At 34.1% G+C, this 22,654-nt stretch overlaps 1 long non-coding RNA gene across 1 annotated transcript in view; it reads right to left on the reverse strand.

Moving 5' to 3' along the window:
- Nucleotides 1-5,827: 5,827 nt before the first annotated feature.
- Nucleotides 5,828-22,654, reverse strand: part of LOC125776448 (uncharacterized) — a 47,311-nt gene continuing 30,484 nt past the window's right edge. The window contains exon 2 of the long non-coding RNA XR_007421720.1: nucleotides 5,828-6,643. This is a non-coding gene — a long non-coding RNA (uncharacterized LOC125776448). The remainder of the gene's footprint in view (nucleotides 6,644-22,654) is intronic.

Consider the following 22,654-nt stretch of genomic DNA (forward strand, 5'->3'; position numbering starts at 1 on the left):
AAAGTACAATTACAAATACAAATACAAATACAATTACAATTACAAATACAATTACGAATACAAATACAAATACAAATACAAATACAAATACAAATACAAATACAAATACAAATACAAATACAAATACAAATACAAATACAAATACAAATACAAATACAAATACAAATACAAATACAAATACAAATACAAATACAAATACAAATACAAATACAAGTACAAATACAAATACAAATACAATTACAATTACAAATACAATTACAATTACGAATACAAATTTCTATTTCTTTTCCAAAGTCTTAGTGCGATGATTTTTAACAATACTTATGTGAGGCTCGGTTCAATTATTACTCTTTGCATTTCTGCAGAAGACGAGCTTCTTTTTATTCGGTAGCTTAAACACTTAGTTGAGATTACTTCTCAATATGGTCACATCATTGCATAATTGCGTTAAGAACCACCCCATAAGATTCGTTACACCCCAAACCGGTTATATTAACTTTGCCACGAAGTGTCATCTGTTTTTCATTCTCTGCTTTTCTATACTTGCATAAATGTGACCTGGTCTCTCAGTTTTGAGACATCGCACTGGAATTTATCATATGACCTTTTCTTCCGAAGAAACTGCTTACTTAACGGAACCGCCGATATTGCACGTATTCACCATGAAACATTCATACAAACTGACTGATCAAAATGAAGTTCTTATATGGAAAACTTGTTTGATTGTAAAGACACCCTTTTGAAATTTCACGTCATGGCAACTTTACAATCCTCAAATACATTATTCAGATCGAACTGCTATAGCATACAGCTCATACAAACTAATCGAACAAAATCACATTAAAAATCTTCTTACACCCTTTTACGCTATATATACATATATAACTAATAGACTTGTGTGAGGCACTTTTCCTTCTTCACTATTCTTTGCAACCGAAGCTAACTATTTTTCTGTTTTTTTTTAGTATTTCTGTTAAAGGTATACTCTCTTTATACCAATTTCAGCCTGCTGAAAAGGGTCAGCCAGCAATTAGGTATATTCACTGCTACGGCCAATGTTTATTTACATACTTATTTCTGAAAGCAAGATTGTTATTTACCCACTCACTCAAAAGACCGACGCATACGAATCTACAGTAAAAGCTGCCACAGCAAAAGGACAAGTGACGGCGTAAAATAAATATTTTTAAACGAATCAAAGACAGTAAACGTAACCAGAGCTGTTAAAAAGGGATTAAAATTAATAATCAATTGAATTAATATATTTTTTAATTAATTCGATTATTAATTTTTTTCGAAATTCGTTGATTAATTAATGATTGAAAATTAATTTAATCAAAATTTAATCATGATTAAAGGGAATTAATTTAGTTTGAAAAATTTATTTACAGATTAAAAAAATTTAATCAAAAACTTAGTTAGATTAAAAATTTTGATTAATTTGGATTAAAGTGGATTAAATGGCAATTAATATTCCATTAATTTTTAAATTTATTGTTATTTATAAATCATATGGTGAATTTAATAATACAATAAATAAATAAATAATAACAAAATATAGTCATTACAATAATTCAACAAAAATTTAAACAAACAAATTTAACATTGTTTCAATAATTTCAACCATAAAGATAAAAAAGATTCAATTATTTGCTTTTAACAATACTAATTTTTCAAATGAAAAATCGTTCAAAGCATTTCTTCTGGCGCTATTGATAATTCCTGCGAAAGAGAACAATCTCTCCACAGGCGCTGAGGATGTCAGAGGCGTATTAAAATAGAGCGAAGCTTGTTTTAACAAGTCATACTTCTGCCATACTGCGCAATTTTTTATTGGGTCCGCAAGATATGAGTACAACTGCTCCCTGATAATGCTTTCAAGCTCTACTTTACTATAGCCCAAGCTCTGTGAAGTTGTCGTTTCCTCGTCTGCATCTATAATAATAGAAACTAGTAATTTTTAACGAAAGTAACTAATTTATATAAATTTACTAATCTCTTCCAAATCAAAAACACACGTGTATAAATAAGCAATATCCATTGGCGAACATATGTTTACTACTAGTAAACAAACAACAGTAGAGTTGCTAAATATTATTAATATTGCTTAGACTCATAATATAAGATATAATAACACATGAAATAATTTAATAAACTATTATTTTTTAATTAATGCAATATTAATTGGCATTTAATCCACTTTAATCCAAATTAATCAAAATTTTTAATCAAACTAAATTTTTGATTAAATTTTTTTAATCTGTAAAATAATTCTTAAAACTAAATTAATTCCCTTTAATCATGATTAAATTTTGATTAAATTTAATTTTAATCATTAATTAAAAAGGAAATAGCATTTAATCTTAATTTAATCAGTTAATCAAGTTATGAAAATACTTTAATCAAATTATTAATGATTAAGATTATTAATCGATTATTAACAGCTCTGAACGTAACTACAACAATATGCCAAGTTTTTATTATACTCGTACATACATACATACGCATATGTGTGTACTACATGTCGGGAGTCACAAATCAAATTAATGTGTTTTTAGGACGACATACAGTGTGACATATGCACGTGAAGCTTTTTGAGTAGTGCTTGTGTGAGATGCTTATAAAAGGGATTTGTCTGCTCAAGCAAGCGTGTTCATATGAATTGTTTGACCCAGACTGCGTCTGGCGATTTACATAAAACATGTTTTACAGTGTAGATCTACTAGTTGGAGATAAATAGCTTTGGAGTGAAACTTTGTGTGTTTTATAAATTAAACCGTGACAATAAGGTATACTGCGCAGCACTTGTGTGCTGATTTTATTGACGATGAAAAGTGTTTGCATGGAAGTGGCACGTGTAGCTGCAGGAAGATAAGATGATACAACCGCTGATATGAAGAACCTAAATAAATTATATATAAGTGCTAGTTCTCTTAAACATTTTTGCCTTTTTTGTTTTATATATCAAGTCCTCCGTTTTATTATGTGTCACACGTGATTTTACCATCTACGCCTGGAGAGTTGACTTGTTGTTCATTAAAGATTCACGTGATCAACTTTTCATGGCACCAAACTATTCGAAATTATATCACTCTTATTGGAAAACCCTGTATTCTCTAAGCTGGAGCACTGAGTAAAACCACACGCTGTTGTTTTAGCACAGGCCACGCTTCGGCCAGCGGGAAGACCAAATTGTAGTTAGCTTTATTTGTTGCTTCGTGTACTCGTAAAATATTTGCACAGTGTAGGACGGGATCCGCTTCAATTCAAAGCACTGTGCAGATATTGTATTTAAGTTCTGATAAATGCAAATATCTGTTAGTATATGTATTCAAGGCATTTATAGATAAGAATATGATTAACATCAGCATTTAATTGCCGTAATACTGTAAGACGGAATATACTTTGTTGTTGCATAACAAATTGCATATGCGATAAATGTGGACTACTCTATGCAAGTGAAGGTTGAATTTCGTTTTCGTGAAATTGTCATTCTGAGAGTGAGTTCAATTTATGTATGCTAGCTAGCTGCATAGCAAGCAATGGCTTATCAAGCAGACAATCGCAGTAGCGCCTGGAGTATTCTGTCTCTTTTATGCAAGTAGAGCAAAGCGGTTCGATGGGCAAATTTAAATATTTGATTGTTTTTATCTCAAAGCTGTTATTGTCGTAATCGTAGCGACTGAAGTGATTATTTTTATTTGAGCTCAGTTTTCAACAATTTGAACTCATAATAATTCGAAAAAATTGTTCGAAGATTATACTGTTGCCACAGAGAATAATTAATGTAAAATTTTGTCAAAATATTTCGTCAACAATATCAGTCTGTATGGCAACTACATGCTACAGTAGTCCGCTCAGATGTTATATTTTAAAAAATAATAAAAAAAAGTTTACCATATAAGAATCTGTCTTGCATAGTTCAGTTTTATGAGCAGTTATATGCTATAAAGTTCCTATCGGAAAAAATTATCGATAATAATTGCTATCGAATTTTGTGAACATGCATCGTCTAATAAGAAACTTTTCCACCCAAGGACTTGATTAACATCGGTCAGCTTGTATGACAGCTATGAGCTATAGTAATCCAATATTGACGATTCCGACTAATAAGCAGCACCTTAGGAAGATAAGACTGTGTGTGTGCCAATTTCAGATCAACATCTCAAAAAAAAAAGGAGTTTCTGACATTTCTATTTGGGTGCTACAAAATTTGTGGCGAATTGCATATATACTTCTCAGGATTCAGTGTTATAACTTTCTTTGATTGTTTTCAAATGTTTTTATCACCCAATCAAGCAAATATTGTCTACTAAAACTGCCTAAAGTAATGCCGAGAATTTGCATAACGTTTCCAATTACATTCCTGGATTGTGTTTATTTATTTTGTTTTTCATTTATTTGCATATAATAATAAAGCCGTAAAACAATAAAAGTAATATACGTGAAATATATAAGCACATGTAAATACCCCATGATGAAGCGAAGAAGTCCAAACTGCTGTACAACTGGTATGAAAGGAAGTTCGACTGTTCGGACGGCTTTTTGTTTGCAATACAAGCATCTGGAATTTTTCGTTTGTTGCTATTTTATGAGATAAGAGATTACTACAGAAAATGCGAATATAAATATAATAACAACAAATTTATTTGACTAGTTAATAACTAGTTATTTTGTGACTACTTCGGTTGCAGTTTGGATTATTTTTGGTTATTTTATATGTAGTAGAAAATTTATTTGAATGTATTGAAAAATCAGCCGAAACTAGTTGCCAACTAGTCTTTTTATGGCCACTTCGAAAGCAGTTCGATTTTTTTTTTCAAAACTTAGTAATCACATTTATTGACTGTATTAAGGAATACAAAAACACGCCAACACTAGTTACCAACTAGTCTTTTTATGACCACTTCGATTGCACTCCGAACCTTTTTTTCGAAATAAAGTAACAACAAATTTATTTTGCTGTATTAAAATATACAAAACTACTTCAAAACTAGTATTTTTCTGGCCACTTCGATACCAGTTCGAATTTTTTTTTTTCAAAATTTATTAACCACAAATTTATTGATAGCATTAAAGAATACAAAGATACGCCAAAACTAGTTACCAACTAGTCTTTTTATGACCACTTCGATTGCAGTTTGAAACTTTTTTTTAAATATAGTAATAAAAAATTTATTTCACTGTATTGAAAAATCTGCCGAAACTAGTTAATAACTAGAGCTTTTCTACCCACTTTGAGTGCACTTCGAACCTTTTTTTTTTCAAAATATAATTACTCCGAAACTCTTTTTCGAAATAAAGTAGAACCAAAAAAAATATTTGACTGCGTTAAAAATTCTCCGAAACTAGTTAATGACTAGTTTCTTTCTGACTACTTCGTGTTTTTTTTTTCAAAATTTAGTAACAACAATTTTCTTTGACTCTTTAAAAAATACGACGAAACTAATTACCAACTAGTTACCAACGAGTTTTTTTCTGCCCACTTTGACTACGGCTCGGCACTCCCTCTTATACCAGCATTTCAACGATTAGTATCAAAGTTTACTGCGGTGAACTCATACGCTGTAATTTAATGCTTTCATGGTATATATACATATATGTATATACACACGCTCAACCATTTACAAAGAGATATTTCAATGAATAATTGAGTACTTTTATTTTATTGCTCAACACAACTTTAACAGGCAATAAACATGAGTAGCATTGTTCTCGGCGGTGCGATAAAAAATTTACAAATATTTGTAATTCAATAAATGTGCAACAATTGCTTTCGGCTTTTATTACTTACCTTAATGATCAAAAACTTTTGAAAGCTGTGAACTGTTTTTAAGGTGAGCGCTTTATTCAAATGAAAAGGTAATTTTCCCTTTTATTTGTTTTATACATACATATTTACATACAGCAATAAATACAATAAAAAACGGGGTTTCCCTCACAAAAACAATTATTGCTTCCATAGCAAATGCCATAGCATAGTGATGTGCATGTATGTGTGTCTGCGCATACGCAAATTTTGCCCCAATGTTGGCATGCAAATGGGGCGTTCTGCTCTTGACACCCTTGCTGCGGTAACTTACGGCGAATGCCTGGAATTTGTCACAACAAAGTAAATTGCGCTTGACAATTATGCCTACATTGGTGCAAATTAACTAAGCTGCACTCGACAATCTCGGCATTCGCCACTGGACTGAATGCTAATTGACTGTACTATAGCCCTCAAGGGGCAACACCTTGAATCGCCTTGTTTATGCGCCACATAGAGTGTTTGCGACAGTCACGCCCCCACACAAATGCACATAGCGTTGCACACACTTAGCCCAGATTACCTTGGGTTGCATAGCTATGCTGCTAAATGGTCCACTGCCAGTTGTTGTGCGCACAAAAGAGGCGCTACGGCGAAACGTATTAATCAATGATGATAGATCGGCTGGCCTCCCGTTAGCAAAGATGCCGGGAATGTTCGACGCAGGCACTGCAGCACCGCATGATGAATGCGCTGTTCAATATGTTGACCACAGAGTCATGCTAATATGTTTGGCCTTCGTGACACTATTGTTATTGGTATTGCTGTTGTTTCTGTTGTGGAAGGTGATGAATACAAGCAATTTGATGCTTGCTTTATTGCTGTGCAAATCTCCTGAAAAGAGAAATTCAAATTTATTACAATCGAACATTCAATTGCAGTTGTATTTTAATACAATACATATGTATGTGTGTGTGTGTGTGTGGTCTTAAAGCAAGTTCGTATAACGTATTATCGCTATATTTGTATACAATAGAATAATTGGGTATTCTTAATACTAAGCTGTCTCTTTCAGACAATATAAATAAATGTAATTGGAGAAAGTTAGTAGGCTTATAAATAATTGTGCTGACAATAAACGTTTTGCACATACTATACATAGATATGTAAGACCGTACGCTTCAGTCTACCCCTACAAATGATACACACGCTCAGCGCACTCACACAACGAGTGCGGTTGCAAACAATGAAGCTTAATTCCGGCCAGTAATTTTGTCTTCTCTGCGTTAAGTCGGCAATTACTATATTTTTGACTCGGGCTTTCAGGTGGCCTACAATACACTTACCCTAGCGTCACACGAACAAAGGCATAACGCAGCTAAAGCAACGCCCAGTGCCGCTTTACATTGTTGTTGCTGACGCTGTCGGCTTAATTGCAGGCGTCGCCACTTCATTTGGCCGACGGCGACACAGAAGGAGCTTTTGTTGTCACTTAAGTTGCCAACACTGACGAAGCCGGCCGGGAGGTGTGAAGCGGCTGCTAAGGCGACAGCAACTGACAGGGCAGCGCAACTTTCCCGGGCATTCATTCATTCGCATTCCGTGCGCAGATCACGGATCTTTGTAAAGCAGTGGATGAGTGTGTAGAGAAGCAGCAAAAAAAAAAGAGTAAGCTTCCGTTGTACGGAAGTGCAACGAATGAAGTGTAAAACTTGTGCATTTCTTAATGAAACTGTTTTCTGTGGAAGGAAGAAGAGCGCAAACCAAAGTAAATAATTGTATTTTTTAATGAGAAAGAGAATATTGCGCACAATTACAATAATAATAAAGAAGCAAAGGTTACGTGTATCTAGGCGAGACGCATTGCCTTAATCTTGCAGCTTTCAAAGCAATGGAGAGATGAGCCTGCTGTTTGCAGTGTAAGATAGTTACGTACGGTTATAACTGTAAAGCGTAACACTAAACTGGCGTTAAGCTATAATTTTGAAGATCGACACATTCATTTGATTATTGTGTGTGGCCGCCAGCAAGATTATATTTTTGTTATTTCGAAAGTACGACTGAAATATCGAAAAGGCACTCATTGGATTGCCATCAGATAAAGGCTTTATAATCGTGCCATAAGTCGGCCCAGAAATTTGCTTCATACATTTATTCTTAAAGACACAGAGCTTTAAAAATGTTAAAAATTGAATTTGTTTAAGAACCATATAATGCAAAACTTTAAAACTGTGTAGGACTTTCGAAATGCTTGTTGCCGTCTCAATTTCATCTTTTCACCAAAACTGAGTGTAAATTGAATTTTCTGGCTTGACTGCTGGAATTTCGCTCACACAGCCATACATATGTATGTATATTTGCACACACATTTGCTTTTAAAATTTCTTCTATTTTATTTGTTTTGCAGTTTGTTTGTTTTCAAAGACGCGCCAAAGCAATGGAGCAGGTGCAGGTGCACATTGGCGTATGAGTGACATTAATTCAATGAAAACAAATATATGTGTGTAGAGACATATAAACGCTAATGCAAAATTGTATATAGGTATGCTGTGAAAAAAATAAAGAATTTTGTATTGCTATTCGTGTCTATGGCTCTTCTCAGACTTTTTAAATTTAATTCATTTAAATGCTTACGACTAAATTCAAATATCTTGAGTTTGCAACTCGAAACGAACACGTATAAATATACTACGTGTATGCAATTATATCGATTGTTGAGCAGAAATACGTGGTTGAACTCATTCGTTCAGAAATAATACTACAGGGTACACCCATTTAGACAGCAATCAAATACAAACAATAAAAACTATAGATACGTTTTTAAAAATTTAGAGGTGTATTTATGCATATTTACGAAAATATACAATAATATTAAAAAAAAATTAAAAATCAAATATTTGGAAAAAAATATTGAAAAAGAAAAATTTTGAAAAAAAAAATTAAAAAAAATAAATGTTTGAAAAAGAAAAATTAAAAAGAATAAATTGAAAAAAAAAGATTTTGAAAAACAAAATGTTTGAAAAAAAAAAATGTTGGAAAAAATGTTGAAACAAAATTTTTAAGAAAAGACTGAAAAAAAATGTTGAAAAAAAATTGATAAATAAAATTTTATATTTGAAGTTACGCGCGATCTCCTTTGACGTAAAAAATAAACAAGACGTTTTTTTTATTCCGTTCATCTTCATAGATGAAAGCTTAAAACTCCCTCCTAAGGGATACAGTCCATACAAAAGCCAACGGTAGAGAAATCAATCAAAGATTCAAAAACTAGCTACGTTAAAAAAAATAACTTAAATCTTAACCAAAATTTTTCTGGTTTTTGGTCTGCCTAAATTCGAATTTTAACCAGATGAAAAAATTGCTAGATCGTTTCATACAGAGCCATGCGTGGAACATGCATATAAAATTTATAGTGATTACTTAAGCAAATTTGCAAATTTGAATTATGTAATTTTCAAAAAAACATATAAAGATAAACAGATGTAGCAGGTTGAACTGAGCGGCTACACTTTCGAAATAAAAACAAATTTTAAATATTTGTTTGAAAATTTAGTTATGGTACTTTCGAAGGTATAGATTATTGAAATATGCAAAAAAATCTAATATTTTCATCATAATTTTACCAACGCCTCCAATGGAGAAAATTTGTATACCCTGAATTGAGTGTATTAAGTTTTCAACACTCAGAAGAGAACACCGGATACCCTACAGCGTCACGATAAGAGTTGATTAAACTCTATTCGACTTTCTGTCTGTATATCCGTGAACTAGTCACATCTAATAGATTCTTACATCTCTTATGGATCAACTCAAACATTATACCATGGACAGGGTTAATCAGTGTTTTTAATACTCTAGAAACAGCTTGACGAGCTAAGTCATCTATATGCATACGAACCAGTTCCATATTTTTTGAAATATCGTGATGAAACTTTGCATCAGCTCTTTTATTTCCACGAGGCTGTTAATTCGACGGAATGGACGATATCGGGCCTTTTTACCGTATACTTGTATGGAAAACTTTTTAATTTGATTAAATATCTTCAAGAAATTTGACATGAGATATTGTCTAAGACAATGATGCATTTTCCGAAGAAACTACATAGTTAAATCGGATCACTATAGCGTATAACTGTCATACAAAGTGAACGATCAAAATCATGTCTTTCTGTAGGATTTTTCTTTTTATTTTATGAGATGTATTTACGTTATTTCACTGGAGTTGTTTTCCAAGGCAATGGTACAACCTCCGAAAATATTGTTCGGACTATTGTAGTATATAGCTGTCACACAAGTTGACCAACCAAAATCAAGCTTTGGTTTGAGTGAATGTTATTATAGCTTCAGTGCAACCGAAATTAATGTTTTTTCTTACAGAGTATGAATATGATTATCATGCAGTTGTCATTTGCTCTTTCATATCATCTCTCTCAATCTCTTTTTTACATTTCAACCAAACTTATGTGGAATTTAATCTTCGCTATCTCTTTTGACTTAAAAAATAAAATAAGCCACGCGCACTTCTCTTTTGATTGTAGAAAATTTCAGGTGAAAATTCATAAATTGTTCATCAACAATGCAAATATTCAAGCGCTCTTCTCCAAACGCTTCCAGGCGCATAGCATGAATGACAAGGTATAAATTTATCTCTGTGATATAGCAGTTAAAGCATGAATACCGGCATTAACTCAACTATTGATCCGCATTATGTAAGGAGTCCTTGGCAAGAATCGCGTTACATGCTACACTGACTCGCGTGTTTTTCATGTTGCATGCAACTGCTGCTCGCGTGTTAATGTGTGTAAAACGGCAGACAGACAGTCGTCGCAATAGCAACGAATTGCAAATGCACAGAAATAACAAAAGCAGTTGGCGCTGGAAAATAAAGCTGCGCGAAGAGAAAACAAAGAGACTCGCAGACAATAACGGATAATAATAAACAAGCCACGGGACATAGAAACATCAATAAAAGTGACAAGTGTTGTTAGCGCTGCCGTTGCCCTGACTGACACTGTGTCACGGCTGTCGCTTGTCAGTGGCATGTCGCATTTCATACACACACGCCACATGTGCGGCACCAGCAAGTCGCCTGCTTGCCACCATTGCATATAATAATTGACGTAGCGTTCGCTATGACACTCGCCGTGTATTATGAAGTCACCTGTTTTGCTGTTTATTATACGAATAATACCAATACAAATAGTATGAAAATAATTCACGCAGGACGGCACACAGCTGCTATGGAGGCGATGTGTCATATTTGTAGCGGAAGTCACGGCATGCATAATAAAAATAAGTAAAATCGTATAAATCCAATTTATAAGCCATATGTGCAAATTTCGTATGAAATTAAAGGAGTTTTCTCCACTGTTGTCCTCAAAGCAAACAACAAGGAGGTTTGGTTGACTTTGACATACAATAGAATTTCAATTTAGTCGTGTATGCCGAATTAAAATTCTATTGTACATTAAAGAAATATTGGCATTTGGCAGCCTTGTCGCAAAGTACACGCGATTTGCTCGATGAGTGGCTATAAAGAAATTAATCACCTGTTTTATGTAGCTTATAAGCTACACTCGTCACGAAACAATTATGGCGGCAATTACTAAAATATACATAATAGCCAGCTAATTCCAACTATTAGTCACTTACTCTTTAAAAAGCAAAAATAAAGATATTTATTTATTAATTTGTAACTTGTACACATTTTATTGTGTGGAAATGTTATTCAATGCATCTGTGTATGGTACAAAACAGGTCAATTGGAAAGTCCCTCTGACACATAAATAGTATTACTAGAATCTAATCCGTATGACTTTTACTTAACCCTAACCCTCCGAAGGCCTGTGTATAAATTTGACAGCTGTCGCATATTTAGTTTGTGAATTATATCATTTTCAGTGAAGGAAATTTTGTTGTTCTGAAAAAATGGATAAAGTGGTATTACGCGTATTGATAAAATATTGTTTTTGATAGGAGAAACATGGAGTTGAAATAAATATTTGGCTTAACGACAAGTTTCCAGACCCTGTCCCAGAAAATCAACCATCAAGATTTGGTATGCTAAGTACAGACGTTGTGAAATGAGCACCGAAAGCGGTATAGGTAGTGGGCTTCCAAAAAATGTTGTCACCGCCGAAATCATCAAAAAAATCCAGAAACTAATAATGTATGACACTAAAGTAAAGATGTCCGAGATAGCAGGCACTCCAAAGGTATCAACTGAAAGTGTAGACAATATGATTCACGAATTTTGGATATGAGAAGGGTCAGTGAAAAGTGAGAGCCACACCGACTCACGTTTGACAAAAACTAAAAACCAGTTGATGATTCGTAGCATAATAAACAAAAGTTTTTGCATCGATATGTCACAATGGATGAAGCATGGCTTAGTTTTTTCCCTCTAAACTCCAATCGACAGTTATATAAGTAGATTGCACATGAAAAACGCACTTCAAAGTATGGAGAATCACAACAGTAGGCTGACAAGTTTAAGGAGTCGGTATTTTGAGATGCGCGAGGAATAATTTTTGCTGACTACCTTAAAAAAAATGCATTCAAGGGCGACTACTATTAACATAATTGGAGTGCAATTGAAAGAAAAGAAAGTACTGGCCCTTCCACCAAGACAATACGCAGTGTCAAAAGTCAGTGAAAACGATGTCAAAAGTACATAAATTATGCTTAGTATTGATTCCGCATACATTGTATTCTCCAGATATGATTCTTAACGACTATTTGCTGCCCTCAGATTTTAAAGAAAAGCTCGCTGGGAAAAAATTTTCTACGAATTATTTTATTTTATTTTATTTTATTTTATTTTATTTTATTCAGTTGATACTAGTCGGTCAAGATGCGAGTGAAATGCTGTAATCAATCGATAAAAACAAGGCCAACAAATAAGAGACCAACTGCAATTCAAAAGTGAAGTTCAACTTTAATTAACAAGAAACTATTCAAAGCTTACCAAAAAGGTAAAATAAATCAGAGAAACGTGTATTCGAAGTGGCAACAGAAATTTAACTTTTGCCACTTTGCGGAAACTTGCTTACAATTTGCCGCTGCAGAGACTCAACAGTCGGTTACATAACATGAAATAAGTCTGGTCGAACGCACACATTGACATTTCCCATAGCGTCGTCATTGATTACCGCATATTCTCCACTTCAAGCAATTAAGTTGTAGCAATTTCTGTGAAAAGTTGGTAGAGTTGAGAGAAAATATTAGATTCTCCCAATAAAACTGAAATAAGTCAATTTAAGGGAGAGCGTTGGTGTAGCGCTTGCTTCTCATATTATGTATACAAGTATGTATATGTATATATTTATATGTCAAACATTATAATTGCTTTGATTTTTAAGCAAAACTAATTCATTAAACATGCTCAAAAATGTACAATTATGCGCTTTTGGCTACAAAATTGCTTAAATGCTAAAAACAAAGTGTTGGTAATCAATCATTAAAAATTAAAAAAAAAAAACTTAAAAAAAAGTTTTGATCTGGACAGTATCTTCAGATATTGTGGTGATGCTATGGATAATAGTAAGTGCCAAATTTTGTACAGATATCTCGTCGGACAAAAAATGTTCAATACAAACGCTTTATTCAAGGCATGCTATTATATATAATGATTTGATCAGCGGTTCCGACGAATGACCAGCGTTTTGGGGAGAAAAGGATGTGTGTAAAATTATAGATTGATATCTCAATAAGTAAGGCAGGGCAAAGTTCGGGCATAACCAAAAATTACAATGATGTCTTTAAGTGTGGAAAAAGTTTACTCTAAAAATCTTGCGAAAAAATTCAAAATTCATGATTCGACAAAATCGTTAAGGAATAACAATCAAATTTGGTATTTTATTATAGAAAAAAATGTTTATATTGGGTAGTCGAAAAAGTTATTTTGTATTTCTTTTAACATTTTAACTACTTTTTTTATATTTATAATAATAAATAATATAGCTTCACATACCTTTGACGTTAAACTAAGGTACATCTAATATTATAAGTTCAGTTAATTCTGCCAAGTTATCTTACATATTGACCTAAAGGTAGTTTGGAAATTTTATATTAGGTATATGGGAAATAGTTGTAGTGTTGACACGATTTTAACTATTTTTGGCATTACTATATATTTTTAACAGAAACAGATACCGTCTAAGTTCTATTAAAGTATCTCAAATACCATCAACAATATATACGAAGTTAAGTAACCGGATAATTAATATATAGTTTTAACTAAAATATGTATTTTTTCACCTTAGATGATCCTATAAGGAACTTCCTGCTAACGTGGGCGCATCTTTTTTCACCGGGATCACCGAAAATGGCCCCTCAATGACCGAGTTCAAAAAATTTTTCCAAAAAAATTCTGAAAGTTGCATTATTCCAAAGTATGTTCCGTTTTTAATTAAAACAATGCAAATATTTCGTCTAATCTGCTGACAGCCTCAACGTGTTTTGTCGAAATTTATACGCCTTCTTCTGCCGCTTGCAACTCCTTGCTTTATAGTGTGCTAATTTCGTCATTCGGTGAAAGCTTACAAGCAGCTGATGTGCGATTAAGCGCTGGCAAAATAGCGGTGTATTAAAAATCTCTCATTAAATTACGGTGAACGGTAATTGACATTTATGTAAGTGTTATGGCTGACGGCGATAACAAAATGAAACCACCAACTGGAAGCAGCAAATATAAGCAGAGTTTTGCTTTTTCCTAGAACTAAACCGGGCGATGATGGGCAATTGTGTACAGCGCTTAGGCGGCGCACGTGGCGTATGAGTAATGGCCGGATGAGCTCAATTTTAGTGGCACTCAGGCGCGGAAGTTGTGCGAGTTTAGCTGTTTGTTGTGGGCGCTGCGCAACAAGGACACTCGCAAACTGTGTTGCGAGGGCACCGAGTGACACCAACAAGCAAAAGTAAATTATTTTAAAATTATATGCTTGGAAGAAAGAGCACTCTTCACTAGTGAAAAGATAATTTAAAAGCCTGCCGTAAAAATATAGTTATATGCTTTAGCTTAAAGGTCGAGTTTACAAGGAAACATATAAAGGCAAATATTTATTTAAAAAAGTGTAACTACATAAGAGACTGAGATGTTTTTATAAATAATATACTTTGTGAAAACTAATTCGCACTCTAAATATAAACTTTTCCCACATATAGTATACTATATATGCACAAGTGTATTAAATGCATACTCGTATATTTCTTCACTGCTGTCTATTACGTAGAACGCGTTTCGAACATAGGTAGTCATAAATAACACATATGATGAGAAAGTACAAAATATTTCTGGTCCAAAAGCAGAACTATATTTTCGTGAGTTTGGTTGCGATAAAAAATAGGTAATCATTACTTTAAGAATAGTCTCCCACACAACTCTATTAGGAAAAGCAAGAGTAGGCGCTTGGCATTTCTCTAATAGTCCAAGCTTAATCAGGCTGAAGAGAATTTCTGATGAGCGTGATCTCTTACGTAAAAAGCAATAATTATTGAAAGGCATCGCTAGTTAATTAACCCAATAAATCGCGTGTTACAAGCCTCATCTATCACTTGTTAACGCACAAATGTACAGTTAATTAAGTCATTCAAATTATTTGAATACAAAGCTGCCACACAAATATCCACCTTTACGTGTGCATATGTACTATATAAGTAGAAATATTCACTGGTTAATTCCTGCAACAGCGGTTGCAAGTAATTTGCATTTCGTTTCTGTTGAACCTACTCACTACTCACCCACTAACCATCATACGCATATTCAGGTGAATGACTAGTATTAATACTAGTATAGCACCTTTGAATTCAATATCACACCATATAACATGGTAGTTTGCAAATTAGCAGTTGTTGCATTTCCGGTAACTGAATAAATTAAATTCTCTGCACCAATTAGTTATAAATTACAAATCGGTTGAAGGTGGTTCACAATACTGAGAAAGTGTAACATAATGGTAACTGCAAATTGAACGTAAGTGCGAACTTCGTGTGAATTTTATTGGGCGTCCTTTCAATTAGAACTCCATGGCACATGGGTCTATAACGAAACGGTAATTGATTGTTTAACAAGAATCAAACGTTAAACTTAAATATAATAAGCACTTAACTAATTTAACTATAAATTTATTTCAATATAAGAAACTTTAAGAAAATTGCTTTTAATATATTCACCGAAGGCTTAAATTTACGAAGAAATTTTTAGAGTTGAAAACTACTAAAAGTGTGAAAATTATGATATATAGTATAACCCCGGCACCTATAGTTGACTTTTTACCGAAAATATCAATCAATGTGTGACATATATAATTTAAATTTAGAAATATATATGTATGTGTATAAAAAATAGTTTGAATCGACTTGATACTTCGTTCAACTCCCAAATATGTAGTTAATACAACGGTTTTCGAACTTCCGATTGAACTACATATGACTTGAGCTGGTATGTAAGGTACCTTAATGAAATTCAGGGAACCTTTTGTTAGAATGTGGCATTATAATAGTATGTGGTACTGCCAAAAATAGATAAAATCGGGTCGATACTACCCTCCACTACCAAATACTACATATAATAATTTTCGTTTATCTAATAAAGCTTATTCCGAATATTTCGGACATTGTATGAGTTATACACTCACGTGTATATATGTATAAATAATTTCTAGAATTCCGTTCCTCTGGTTGACGTTTAGCAAGGTATTTCCTTGGCTTTGATTCTTGCAAAGTTAAAAGAGTATACTACGCTCGATTGCACCCGAAATTAGTCCTTTCTTACTTGTTATATAATTTAACTGCTGTATATCCGCTTGAGTGCCCCATATTTCTCAAGTTTTTTTTTTTTTGAGGTTTGCCCTACAAAAATTATCTTATCGCTATAAGTCATTAAGTTCTTACCGGTCGTGCCTTAATCATTTCATTTTTTCCATGTACAAGTATTTGACATAGGGTTTTTTGATCTTTGGAATCAACTTTTAATTTCCAAAGCAAATAACCCCATAATTTTGCTTGGCAAATATTATTATAACATATTACGACCTAATAAAGAAATAAAAAATATGTTTATACCATGAACAGTTTGAATTAAATTTACACGAAGTTTTTAGCACCAAGAAAAAAATATCAGAGACCATGTAAGATATTAAGTTAAATGATAAACATGGCGAGCGTAGTCGATGCAGTCATGTCCGTCTAACTATCCGACCGTTTGCCCGTCTGTCTGTTTATACGCGAACTAGTCACTCAGTTTTTGAGATATCGGTCTGAAATTTTGTTCATGTTTTTTTCTCTCAAAGAGGTTGCTCACTTGTCGAAACTGCGAATATCAGGCCACTATAGCATATGGCTGTCAGGGAAACTGAACGATCGAAATCACGTTCTTGTACATCATCATTGTACTTGTATGTAATTTTTGGTTTTTGGGTTTTGGTTTTAAAAATATGCCTTTAAAAGCTATACGCAGTTGAATGTTTTCAGCATACACACAAGTGATGTTAACATTACATGTTGCTCATACGACATGGTGTACTGTGAGAGTAAGTATTATACATTCGGTATATAAGTTTAAATACCCAAAACTTTTTTAAAGCGCGGAAAATCTTGTATTAGAGAATTGTTTTTCCAATACTACATATTTGCTCGTGATATGAACATGGGAAAAGAAACATTATTTCGACGGTTAAAATTGAAAATAATGCGCTTGTTTACTTAAGTTTCTCTTGACCGAATCGCAAAAAGTAGATTACTGTTCCCTCCAAGTAAAGTGAGTTAAAAAACCTGGTTTTTATTTTATGAATATTTTGTTCCATTATAAATGCTTTTAAGCAGCGCTTTAACAAAAACAAAGATATGAAAACTAAAGTGACACTATTTTTATGGAATAATCTATGATCCTTACTATTGCAATCAAAATATAATACACTCTCGACTGCCTTGTAAATATGTAAATTATTATTGGCAAGAGAACTTCAATTCACTCTACCTAATTTAAGGCAATCGTTAGGGAAACATGCTACAAGCATATTTGCCAAACACAGCGAGCACAACACGTACGATTACCAATTTAGCTGCTATGGTAGAGCTGTCCATCAGCGGTTAATTAGTTCACCAAGGTAAGCAACGCTGCTTCGCGCACTGTTTGTTAACGCATACAGAGTAAAGTCACTGTCATTTTTGATGGCGAATGCGAGATTTTCCAACATTTTTGCTTGGCCACTAGTTTACCTGCTGTAGATGGATACCAGAGTGGCAAGCGAATGCGAAACAAGTAAAGATGAACCAATTAATCTTTGCATTAATCGCTGGTAGATTTGAAAGTTAATTTTCTTGCACGAAAATTTAAAACTTCAATATTCAACATGCACTAAGAATTTTATTTTAAAGTCAAAGCCATTTAATCTTTGCAAGCGCAGAGATGTTTTTCAGCAATTATTATATACACGGTATGCATTACCCCACAGACACTTTCATCAAATGCAGTCATGTAATGCATCTGTTTTTTAATACAATACTCGTAATTTAATTCAACTGACAAAGGATAACCGACGCGCCCGGACATACGAAAAGGGCTCCCACTCAGGACAAGCGTACGAGCAGGGAAACATCTGGCAACCGCAAGCCGAAGAGAAATTGGGTTTTCCAACTTAGCATGGCGCAGCGGGCAGGTCAAGCAAACTGTCACCCCACATTGCGCACCGTAACATGCACATGAAGTGAAGTGGAAGTGGTGAAAGTGTCAAATGTGCAGCAACATACACTTCATGCGCACTTACATGCTGACACAATATTTACCCTCGTTTTTCGAATGCCAACCAGACAATATAAGCATATGTAGGTATATGTGGGTATAAACAAACGTATATCCTGGGGCAGACAAAAACACGCATTTGTGGCACCAACTAAACGATTTAACCGCAATGCAACGTCTACCCTTAAAGTAAAAAATGTGATCTTATATGAGAAGGGTCCATGCTGCAATTTCTCTTATCTTTCACTATTCTCCAGCAACTTTCTTAATGCGTTATTTTCTTGTTTCTAAGCATAATATCCTTTGGCAGTTTACACTTGTTCAAACGTTTTTCGTTGCATTTTCTCTCCAATAAGCAGCAACTGATATTGCGTTTTTCGTTTCGCTTTGCTCTGTGACAGTGCAGCAAATAGTTTCTTTAAATGGTTCAAAGCAACACAATGCAACCGGAGGGTTGCATGCCAATCGATACAGTTTCGTACATGTATAGACCCTGCAGAGAAAGGCAATGGCTCACGCGTCTGTTTTCTTGCATGTCGTAGCTCAAGACTTGGGCATACGATTTCTGCTAGCTGCAAATGCAAGCTTTCTGTATGTTAGACTAGGCAATTGGTTGAGAATTATGCAAAATTGCCACAGTGCTGAGCGTCGAAATTTTTTAAACTTTTCAAGCTTTCTTGCGGGGTATGTACCGCACGCATTTGCAACTCCTCGGTGTAGCATGAGAAACTAGGAAGCCATAGCATGCTTCTGCTGAAAAATGGTAAGAGTTTGGCAGCATGCAATGGAGTATGTGGAAGATTTTATTTAGATAAGAAAATAATAAATTTTCAAAGACGGCATCAAACACATTCAAGTTATATATTTCGTGTTCAATATGGTTTCAAATTTAAATTAAATTATTTAAAATATAATAATTTATGTATATATCGGTCTGTGAAGCAAGTCTGACTGCCTGTTTTCAATAGATGATGAATTTGGTTATAAAATTTTTCATTGCTTTGTACAACTTATTGATTGGCAATAAAAATTTAAATATAAAATTAAATTTGGAAGCCAATATTCGCAAATCGACTGAAAATAGTTATTTGTAAGTTAATTTTGGATAGATGTATAACTTATTTAAGATCAAAGTAGCTTAAGTAAAACGAAGACTAAATGAAATCAGAGTAATTTTGAGTTCTATGATCTAAGAAAGAATTTACTGACTTTTGCGAGATTTTTGCTTGCATCGCATATCTCAAATGTCCTCTTCAGGAGCCACTCGTTGGTGTAGAGAACTGGTCTGATGTCCCCAAGATATGGAAGCAAAGAACCATACAACCAATGAAGATATGCCAACTGATGTAGTAAAAAGTCAATTAGCGTTGAGTACATTGAGGATATCGTGAAAGGAATAAAAGGTGTTCATTATATACTTGAAAACAAAGGGATCTTCATAATGAATAATAAACTTACCGGACGTTGAATGAGGTTTGTTGCGATTCGAGCACTGTTAACTTGTCACCATGAGGTGGTTCAGTAAGTGGAGTGCACCTGAGAGCGATGCCGTCGTTAGCTGGGATACTGGCAAGGTCTCTATAGCGGGTAAGGCTAGTAAGGTAGTCATAATAGACAAAAATCATAAAAAACACATACTTTTTCGACGATAAACGAAAGCTAAACATAAATTATTTCGCACTTAAAATTTTACTAGAGCAACGCTAGCGTATAAAACCTTAAATTTCAGCGGCAGATAGTAAAAATGCCAATGTTTGCCGATACTAGCTTGACTATATGTATATTAAGTACATAATTCGATTTAACGCCTTTCTTGAGCAGCCATAATTTTGCTCATGCTCTGGTAACGATGGCGTTTATTTATGGTGCCGCCGCCCGGCAACGCCTCGTGTGTATGGCATTAGTCCATAATAAAATTTTATGCCCAAACTGTGGCGCAGTGTCATTACACAAATGCTGTCGGCTATATTGTGTGTATGTGTGTATGGATGTATATGTGGTGTGTAGTGGTATTGGTGGCAATCTTCTGCTTGTCAGTTAAGTTTGTATATCTCGCTCTGCCTGGGCATATCTTGGCCTTTATTGTTTTGCTTGGTAATGAATATCATTAGGCATCGATGAAACCAAAGCGAATGACATAAAAGTCGAATACGATTCGACAAAATCGAAGGACACACCGCAAATAATAGCACTATGCTAGCTATGCACAGATCGTTTTCGTATGTAAATCTTTATTTATATGCACACAAAGTGGGCACGCCTTAAAGTATGCCGCAATAATTTCCATATCCAACTGTCCGCAGCAGCAGGCCGAAATAAATGGAAAAGCAGAGTGTGAATTAAACGGAAGACCCTGAATAACTGAATGCCAAATTGTCACAAAATCGAAATCAAATACTATAATAGCAACAACAACGAGCACTTTAATCAAAGCAAGGAAATGAAATCAACGAGAATTCAATGAATAATTTTCGCTTCTGCAAAATCTGCAAATAACACAATACAACTAAATGGCGACGACATTGTCGTTGAAAAGTTTCGATGTCATTTGGCGGCTGCCAATGCCCGGCGGCACTTTGCGCACTCAATTGTTTTATTTTTATGTTGTGTTGGCACTTGTTTTCCACTTTCGCTTTCCCTTTTACTTTCACTTTCGCCATGTACTTTGCTCCAGTTGGTCTTCAAGGCTTGATAGCAACGCATACAGTTAACTCGGCCGCGTTCGTTGCTGTTGTGCTAACCACTCTTGCCCCTCAGTACACTTATAAGCGGTGTGTGGTTGTTGGCGACTGTGTTGAAGTAAGTCGGCCAGCAGCGAAATCAGATTACCGCTGACAGCTGGCTGGCTGTTCCCGTTGGCTTTGACCCACAGAACCACATAAGTGAATTTGTGTGTTGCCGGAACAGTTACCGTTCATTGCTCATTTACTAATAAACTTCATATACGAATCGATATAAAGGAGAGTTGTCGTTGCAAAGTTGGGGTGTTGAGTTATGAGAGCCTGTGCCTTTGCTTTAATATAGTTGTCAGCATTTTCTATTTAAACTCAATGCAGAAATATTTGCAGTACACATCACGAGTAATTAAACGAATATTCATTACATTACAGTTTAATAACTTTAACTAAAATCTCTGAGTTTCCGCTTTACTATCTACTCTTTGACCAAGAAACATCAAAATTTGAAAGCCTGCATACTGTTAGAGATACCGATCAAGTTAAAGGATAAAAGCCAAAATTCATTGCTGGCAAAGCCAAAATATTTTAATTATGTAAATGTAAAATTTTGCAGATTCCATTAAGCAAGCAATAAAATGCAGTTCACACACACACACTTGCAAATATGTAAACAAAACTGACATGCTGAGCAAATATTAGTAATTCATTAAGCCGCATCAAATTGTGAGAGCAGTTAGTATACGTAAGTTAGTTGATATGCTCAGTTTAATTGTCCGTCTTGCTTGTAGAATATGTTGAAAATTTACAACTTTGTGTTTATCAGTCGGCATTATTTCCATTCCATCGGGCTGCTCTGCGTCATAAGTTTGCAATGTTAAATATAGAAAATATATCAGTAAATTGGAAAGCAAACATTGCAAACGTAACGGGCGATCATAATAGCATTGATTTTAGTTTGTTCAGTCGAATTGTGAAATTCAGTGGTACATACATATGTATGTAGTCGAGAACAAAGTTGAGCTATCGCTGTTTAGCAAATTGACTGCGAAACAAATTTCACGAAGTTCATGAACTGTAGTATTTAAATTCACACAGATTGTGCTGAAACATATTTTTGATTTTTAAGTCTAAACATTTTTCATTGGTTTCCACATTTGATTTCGTATTTTCCGTTACTCGCGCAGTTAGGTGCGCAAAACCATATTTCACGATTTACACAGACGGACTAAAAGCATTTGCATGCACACATACAAATACTGTTCGCAAAGTACCTTAAGTCTCAATTACCGTTATTTAGTAATTTTTTCGGCAAACAAAAATATATTTGAAAGTTGCTGGGTTCATTATTTTAAGTTCAATTTGAACACAGGTTAAATAGAAACCATTATTTGAATAGACAAATGAGCCTGGGTTATTGTTGCTAAGTCTTATTTCCAGCGTTGTTACTACTTTTTCTTTTGATGTGCTAGAAAATAAAATCAGCAG

Source organism: Bactrocera dorsalis, chromosome 2, assembly GCF_023373825.1.
Source record: "Bactrocera dorsalis isolate Fly_Bdor chromosome 2, ASM2337382v1, whole genome shotgun sequence".
Taxonomy (NCBI): domain Eukaryota; kingdom Metazoa; phylum Arthropoda; class Insecta; order Diptera; family Tephritidae; genus Bactrocera; species Bactrocera dorsalis.